Raw genomic sequence first — 6,057 nt, 5'->3', positions numbered from 1 at the left:
TGCCAGAAATTTTTGCCTCAGCACACGTGCCAGAGCATACATTTTGGTGTGGGGCAAGTTGTGCCACTTGGGGAAAACTGACCCTGCCCAACTCCTCCTGGACCTGCAGCCAGGGAGAGCTGAAGGCTGGGGCCAGCACCTGTGCTATCCCCAGCAGTATAAAAAGCTGCCCTGGTGAGCAGCTCAGGGCTACTTGCTCTCAGGAGCTTCTGAGGCCTGGCCAGTTGACATATGGGGACACCAGCCCCCTGGGCCAGATGGACTGCTGCAGCAGCCCTGACTTACCCACTGCAGCAGTGGCAGTGGGGGCTGCTGCCTGGCTGTGACCTGCTGCCACCTGTGATAGCATCTTCCCCCTTGGACCTGCAGCCCCATGTCTGCACACCTGCCGGATCTGGATGGAGACTGCATGGCCACCTGGGCTTTGGCATGGGCACTGTAGCAGAGCTGTCTGCACCTCTGGGCCAGCTGTCAGTGGGCCATGGCTGCGCAGCTGGCCTTTGTGTGGCATTACTGTCATGTGTGCCCCACCCTGCCATCTGGGCAGCTGTCGCCTGGAAGATGTTCTCAGTGTGGTGGCCTGCTTTGAACTGTCAAAGCATGTCTGCCTGGCCCCAAATGGCCAGGAGTTTAGCCACTTCATTTACCCTCCAGCTGGCTCCCAGCTGCCAGCCCTGAGCAGGCTCCTCTGCCTGGGTCCTGCCACTTGCCTCACTAGCAGGTATCCTGGTGTTCCCTATTTAACAACTACAAATTCTCTGATAAAAACAAATTCCAAATTCATTCTTTAAAATACCCCAAAATCCACAGTTAAGGCAAAAGACCACTAGAGAGAGAGAGATTGATCAACTGGGTAATGTTTTATTGATATATTTACAGTGTTGAATCAATCTGGAAGCCTACCAGTGCCTCCATCATCATAATAAAATACATTCTAAATGGCTATAGCTTTGATGGTTGCCAATGGCTATAAGCTTTGATGTTTGCTTTTGGTTTTCTTATCATAGAAAAATCAGAGCTTCCCCTGACCCCCTCACTAACCAGGATGTGAGGACAGCTGCCTCTGCAGCCACAGCTCCTGCCAGCAGGTCTCATCCTGTCTGGCAGCTGGGCACACTGGGGGGATGTGGGGTTTGCAGGAAGCGGGGTGGGAAGAGGGTGTAGGGGCGATATGGGATGTGTGGGAGGGCTGTGCGGTGTGTAGGTGGGGTGGTGTGAGTGGGTGTGGGGGAGATGGGAGGTTTGGAGGGGCTGCCACCCCCATCCCCTGCAGTGCACAGCACCCAGTGTTGGCAGCAGCATCCAGCTGGGCTGTCAAGGTGGTCATGGCTTGCTGTAGGCACCACCCCATGGTCATGCATCGCCACCTGACCCTCATGGAGAATGAGCCTGGCTTGGCCTGCCTGGGTAGTGCGCACCTTTGGATAGGAGCTATAGGTGGTGGCAGGAGCCATCATGTTCTTGTCCAAAGGTATGCTAGCAGGGCGGCTGGGCCCGTTCTCCATGCACAAACTATGAGTTAGGCAGCACTGCAGCGGGCATGGTCCAGTGGGCTGCTGCTACTGCTGCTGCTGTGCACTGCAAGGGGTGAGGGGGAGCAGTCCCAGTCCTGTCCAAAGAGCTGTGGGTTAGACCTGGTCCGTTCACCATGTACGTACCCCTGGGTGAGGCAGCACTGTGCCCTGCAGGGCTGCTCCTGCAGCCAGGCCCACGGCACTGATGGCCCGGCTGGCTGCTGCTGCCAGCGCTGCAGGGGGCAGGGGGTGGTGGCAGGCATGTGGTGGTCCCTCCCTCAAGTCCCCCAACAAACCCCACACCCACAAACCCCACATCCCCCCTGGCCCACTGCCACTCTCCACATCCCTTCCACACCCCCACGCCCCTGCTTACTTGGGGCAGCTTCTGGGTCCGATCCATGCTGTGGCCTTGCCCCACTTCTGTTTGCCCCAACGCACCAAGGCAGCATGCGAGGACAACAGGAGCACTATAGAGACACTCTGGCCAATGTCAGAGTATCTCTCTGGAGGACCATGCATCTGGTTACCTCAGGGCATGTTTCTGGACTGTGCCCTGTGTTGCTTTTGTCCCATAGTTTTTATTTTTTTTATACCTGGATTTCCAGGTATCAAATTTAGAGCCTGCATTGCAGATATGCAGTGTGAGGAACATTTTTCCGTTCACAGCGTGTCTCTTGCGGCATCTGAAACTGCTTTCAGATATCACAACAGGCACATGCGTGCTCATCTGGATGTGCCCAGGGTGGTGAAGGAGAGGATGGTACTGGCATCCCTTATCCCATAGGTTGCTGATTACAGGACTTACAAGATGCAAGAAGTCTGACGCCAGTTTCCTCCTCTGCCTGAGGACGCTTGGACAGCTGTCTGCTGCAGTATCTGCTGGAAGTGGCATGCACAGGTGCTTTCTGTGGTACGTGGCAGAGCAGGGTGAGGGCAGGAAGAGTGGAAGAATCAGGCAGGAAGCAAAGTGGCAGAACCTCATGGGAAGCAGACCAGCAGACTGAGGAGAGGGCGAGGGGCAAATTCTCCTCAGCACGCCGTTCTAGTGCCCTGTGCACCTACAGCCACCTGGAAAGAGACCTGCTGCTTCCCAGCAGCCACCTTCACAAGGCCAAAACCAGCAGCGCTAATGGAGAAAGCAGGTTTTTAATTTTTCTAAGTAACCTGCATAGAAGTTCCGCTGTCCAGCCTCCTTTGTCTCAAACCATAAGTTCAGTGGGCAGGAGGGGCGCTTCCTGGGGGAGGACAGGCCAGAGGCTGGGCATGGTCTGGAGCCAAGTCTGACAGGTAGAAAAGTGCTTGTCTTTGGACCGGGGAGTGGAACTTGGCTCTGCCTTGCCCAGCTGAGTGCCTTGCATGTGGTGGTACAGCCTCGCTCCCCCATCCAAGGAACAAAACATCCAAGCAAAGTAGAACGTCTGCAAAGAGGAGGGGCTGTTGCTAACACACCAGAGTATACCAGAGCAGGGATTGGTGACATCTGGCCTGCCAGCTGACTCCAACCCACAGAGCTAGAGGTGCCTTTGCCCATGCTGTGCCTGGGCAAGGAGGGGCTGCAGCAGGGCTGTGCAGCTGGAAGCTGTGCCTGCACTGCTGCTGCTTCTCCCTCCTGCCTCCAGCCTGGTGCAGCTTCCAGCTGGTAGGGGGACTGTGCCAGGGGCAGGCAGCTTCTTGCTGTACCCTGGCAGCACATGGTTGCAGAGCACTTTAAAAGTACCTGATTGTGGGACAAATTAATCCTCTCTTGAAGAGAGTTCAGATGACGGAGTTCCAAAGCGTGCCGCGCCTCCATTAACTTCTGTTCAGCAATGCATGTGAGCAGGGCTGGGCTGATGCAGCCCAGCCACATCCTCGGTACTGTCTTTAGCACTGAAGGCGGAGTGGGGAGGGGGATAGGGAGGTCCATCTGGGGTTTGCCCAGCCTGCGCTGGGAGGCAGGGGTGGGGGGGGCAGGTGGATTGGACCCCCGCCCCCCGAAGTGGGGGTTCCAATCCATCCACCCCCCACCTCCATCCAGTGCAGGCTGAGCAAACCCCAGATGGAGCTTCCTCCCTTCTCTAACCCACCCCCCCCGCCACCCTGAAGACAGCACCAGAGCTGGGAGGGGCAGGGCTAGGGAAGAGACAGGCAGCCTCTCTTGGGTGGATCAGCTCCAAAGCGAAGTTTGATTTCCCCCCTCCCAAACAGTGAATGTCTGTTGCGGGGAGGGGGGAAGAAGAGTCACTTACTCATGGTGCTTTCTGGGAAGCACCGTAAGTTACAGCAGGGAGCTGCTCGTCTTTCAGTGCCTACTGACCAATAAGAAGTGAAGTGGTGTGCAGGAATGCTGGTAATTCTGGAGGGATGATATTAAAATGCCTTGTGAGACCCCCCTGAGGTCTACAAAAAACTGCTCACCGACAACACTTTCATAGGAAATGCTGTTTTGCAAAGCAGGATATCTGCAACAAGTGACTAGTGCAGCTACTCTGCTTTAGAGCATGCATAGCCAACATCAGATATACAGGCTCTAGAATGCAATAAGTGACAAGGCTTTGCAGAATTCAAAATTGCTAACTTGCTGAGGCTTGGCAAGGCTTCAAAAAGCAGAGAAGCTAACTACAGAGAAACTCCTCTCTCAGGACTGTCTGATGAACATGCTGAACAAGAAACAACTAACAACTTTCTCCCTGCTGCATACCTCCTAGTCAGGGACCGGGCTCAAAACTCTAGGAAAAGGCCCTGGCAAAGGACAAGACCAGTGTTGAAAAGCAGCAGCTGTAGGACAAATCAGGAACAACAAGGAAAGCGGATGGAAAAATAAACTTCCCATCCTCCCTGGAGAGGTGTGTACAGTAAATGGCAGCAGGTGCTGAGGAACCAGTGGCACAGGGTGTGACTGATGGGTGTTACAATCAGGATCAGGTCTAGGAAGGATTTGTGGGGAAACTGCACAGGGAGCCAGAGCACTCACTGACCCTGATGTGACAGCTGCAACCTCCTATTTGCTTTAAAAAGGCATGCAAGGCCCTAGGCCCAAACAGTCTTAACTCCTACTGAACGTTCCCCCACCCTAGCCCAGGGGTCCAAATAACCACTACGACTGTTGCACTTAGAGATAGATGTACCTTGTTATACCACTGTACTTACGGGATGTGAAATCTTACCCTTTCTTGCCAGCCTTAGTAAAAACAAAGCCCTTCGCCATCATCATGCCTCCACATGGTTATAGTCCCTGTCTGCTGAAGTTCCTGCAGCACTTGCTTCTAAGCCAGAGAAGACCCCAGCCCTGCACCAGCAAGTCGAGAGATCTCCATTTCTTGGAACCTGGTTGCCAAACAAAACTTGGCAATTAACCCTGGTAGGTCAGACTTCTCTCCCGGGGCCTACGACAGGGTGAACAGAGCAGCAGTAGCCCAGCCAGATCTTGCTGTGCCTGCCTCCCACCCCTGCATCTGTCACATTGTTAGCAGAGATGCATTTGTGGACTGGTTTCCTCTTCCTTAACTAAACTAAACTTATGTCTTAGCTAATTTTACATGGATCTGTGCCTTACTTCTTACTTCCCCAGGTCTTACTTTCTTTTTCTGCGGGCAAGCAGGGGCTGCAAAACTGAACAAGTCATGGTCCTGGATTCAAGAGGAAGCACACCATGTGAGTAGATGCCCCTCCAGGCAGTTGGTGTGAAGGCCCAGTGGGCGGTCACCCCAGTCCCAGTAGCCCGTGTTGAAAGGGCCTGATGCCTGCTCGGTGCAAGCCGGGGTGCAGGTACACTTGGAAGCAGAAGCCACAATCTGTGGTGATGGGAGGGGAACTTTGTACAACCTCAGGCCTGCTCCCTCCATAGCTCGAGTTTGTAAGTTGGATCTTGAAAATTCAACGTGTGGGACTAAAGGGTTTTCAGTGAAGCAATGCAAATGCACCCTGTTACCAGATTCCTTGCTGTTCTTCAGCAGCTGCAGCACTCAGCTAATTGTGTGCAGCTATGAATACCTAGGATTACTGTGTGTACCCTCTATGTCTTTGCTAAGAGATGAAGATACCAACTTGCCACTTGCTGTTGGTTTCAATAATGACACTGCCCCAACCTCCAGGACAAAATCAAGATGTCTAAGGTGCAAAATGACTTACAGCTGGCAGAGGAGAGAAGGTAGCAGGATGAAGTGAGGGGTTTTTTTTAACATCTAGTATGTCCTCAATTATCTGTACCACTATGGAAGACACAGCTGAAAAAAATCCTTTTTATAGCTCTATTCCTTTGCATAAGTGAAATGGTTACAAGTTATTGTGTCAAATTTAAAAGTAGAGGTGTAGTACTGTGTTAAAGCTTAAAAGAGCAGTGTACAGTGTCAGACTTCAGATTAACAGGGCTAACTACCACTCTTCAAAAAAAGCTAACAAACCAAAAAAACCAAGTTGCCATTTGGATCACAGAGGATGCAATGCACCTGAACCAGCAAGCTGTGAACTTATGGGCCAATAACACAGATTTGGCTTTAAAATGGAGGTGCATAGATTAGAGATAGTGTAGCGAAAATAGATACTTTTCTCTATGTTTCTT

This window comes from Gavialis gangeticus, unplaced genomic scaffold, assembly GCF_001723915.1.
Source record: "Gavialis gangeticus isolate Ggan-Ray unplaced genomic scaffold, GavGan_comp1, whole genome shotgun sequence".
In the NCBI taxonomy this organism is placed as follows: domain Eukaryota; kingdom Metazoa; phylum Chordata; order Crocodylia; family Gavialidae; genus Gavialis; species Gavialis gangeticus.
Note: the sequence above shows the minus strand (reverse complement) of the source record.